This window comes from Branchiostoma floridae, chromosome 16 (assembly GCF_000003815.2).
Source record: "Branchiostoma floridae strain S238N-H82 chromosome 16, Bfl_VNyyK, whole genome shotgun sequence".
Lineage (NCBI taxonomy): Eukaryota > Metazoa > Chordata > Leptocardii > Amphioxiformes > Branchiostomatidae > Branchiostoma > Branchiostoma floridae.
Window position 1 is genome coordinate 12,769,823 of NC_049994.1, and position 2,633 is coordinate 12,772,455.

The following is a 2,633-nucleotide window of genomic DNA, read 5'->3' on the forward strand; positions in this document are numbered from 1 at the left end:
CTGACTTTTACCAAGTTTTGTTTCACCACAGTATGTCGTCTGGACAAAAATGGGGAAATTTTGCTTAAAAGATTGTGTAAAGTCAAGGACTAGACTCTAAAATGACGCCTAAAGTACAGTTGATTTACGTAGATACACAACCCCTCTATTCTGAAAAATCTTGGAAGAGTTTTGAATGTTTTGGAAGTTCGCTGTTTTTCTTTGCTCATAAGACCATTTTCAAGGGGTTTGGTTTGAACCATTGTATTGTTGGATAAAGAGCATCAAAAATATTTGTTGCCAAAATATGAAAAGAAAGTTTTCCATCCCATTCAACTTCCAGCCAATGATTTTTTTCTTCATTTTTGCATTATAATTCCCCACTGAAAATTGTGCATGTATCAAATTTTTCCTTTCTGGATACAACTTACGATATCTGTGGCTATGAAGTCCAACTAAAAGTCTAAAAGCAAAGTGTTAAGCACATGGCATACAGTTGTTTGAGTGTTTCTTGCAAGGTGGATGTGTGAATGAGTCCACTGTTTTGACAATGCTAACAATGTACAACCCTGCAGACAGACATGCAGAAGGCAGCTTAATAAGGATAGGATGTACTGTCTATGCACATATTGATACAGTACCAGTACTTACAAATCAGAGTTGAACTTCTCTCAAAAGTTCTTGGCCAGTTTGACTTATCAGTATTAGGAAGATCTCAGTGTAAAATTAGTTGCCATGAGTAGGCAATTGTGACTAGCAAACATATCTTTTATTTTGATAGTAGAACTGCTGGATTTAGAACCATTTCATTGCCCCAAAAATAATGCTTTTGTCTTTCTCAAAACCTATATTGTAGATGTAGTAAATTTAGATTTACTGGTACTCATGAAATCAACAGTATAAAACTAAAAGAATGAGCATTTTACTTTGACATGATGAGCAAAATGTTATCTAGAAAAGGCCATGAGAAATATCGAAGGTTGTTTAATATCATTCTATATCTATGCCAGTATCAAGAATTTGCAAATTATAAGTTAGAGATGCTGAAAAATTTTGCAACAGAACAAGATGTGATGATGACTGAAAAGTACTTGAAGTATAATGTACTAAAACACCAGTCCCTCATATGTACCCATTAGGTTGTATTTTTTGTGAACTCCAATGCCATATATGTTTGCTGATTTTGCCAGTTATAGATTTCATTTCATATTTAGAGAATGATACTTGATTTTGTCAAGTGCAAAGCTAAACTGTAATGACCATGAATGGCTTTTAAAATGACTTTACATTGCTCAAAATTTGTCCAAGCTTGCCTGTGACACACCATGATTATACTGATGTTACATGCTGAATATTTGGTTTTTACAGACCCTACCTTTTTTTTTATGTTGCCAAAAGTCATACTCATCAAGTTTTTCATAATCTGGAATGATGGCCAGTTGTCATGAAATTGAAGGATTTTAGGGAAAGTATGGCTAATTATTAGATTCTCATATTGTCAACTAGAAATATAGACTGAAAATTGTTCTGTGCAATCATCAAAACATTACATATTCAATGTATGCCAGTATATTGCTGCATTTAGAGTATCAATTGGCAATTATTGACAATAAACCAATTCAGCATTTTTTATGTTAATATTGATCTTCTTGATTTCCTGTTGCTGCTAGTGCAGGGTATATGCAGCTTCTCTGGTGGCTTGTATGGACAGCGTATCTTTTCTTTTTCTCAGGGATATTTACAATGGTGTTTCTTTTTTACTCCCATGTTTTTGTGTGTGTGAATGCTTTGGCAGTGTGGACTTGCTGGTAGTGCAGAGCGTTGGTACGGGGGCCCATGTGGAATGAAAGTAGAATACTGATTCCTGCATATAGTGAATGGAGTTGCTATTACTAAGACATGGACTGATTCCATAGGTAGATGTTTTCTATGTTGACATATTATCATGTTCACCTAAGTAATGAGAATTTCTGAGCATCTCCGATATTTATACTGTGCAAGGAGGTGAGATTTCTATGTGGGGTTCAGCCGTTTTGACTTACATAATATTGGATGTTTTTTCTATCAAGTTCATAAGTTCTGAGATTGATATACACGGTAAAACTTGCACTTGCAGCAAAAAATTATTCCAGTGTAACTTAAACACAACTGTTTGTGGATTTGAATAAACTCAACATGGTATGTGCTTTGCCATGGATGTTGAATGGTAAAAAGGCTGTTGTGTATTTGTATTGTATTGTATATACATCTACATAATATGGTATTGTACGCCAGGTGAATCTAGTCAACTTAGTTTTCTTAGGAACACGCTGTTATTTTTCTCTATCATTAGTCTCCAAGCAGACCCTACAGTGCCTTAAGATACTATCAAAGCTGGCAAAGGAGTATAGCCGGCTCTGGTGCCGTTTGACTCCCTTTGGCCGGCTATACTCCTTTGCCAGCTTTGATACTATCTTTAGGCACCGTAGGATCTGCTTGGAGACCATCATTTTGGCTCCTTCATCCACTGATCCAGGCAAAGATCTTTATTCTTATTGTTCAAATAGAAGTCAGTCTCTAGAACTGGATAAAAATGGAGAAATGCTTCTAGTCGTTTCGAGTGACTTCTATAGAAGTGCCTCCTAATGATAGATGTCACTTGAAATGTCTGGAAG

The 2,633-nt window shown here is 35.5% G+C and overlaps 1 protein-coding gene across 1 annotated transcript in view; it reads left to right on the top strand.

Annotated features, from left to right (window-relative positions):
• LOC118432721 (trithorax group protein osa-like) overlaps positions 1-2,192 on the top strand; it is a gene marked incomplete in the record, with an annotated part of 13,766 nt that extends 11,574 nt beyond the window's left edge. The window contains 1 exon segment of the mRNA XM_035844332.1: positions 265-2,192.
• Positions 2,193-2,633: the final 441 nt, after the last annotated feature.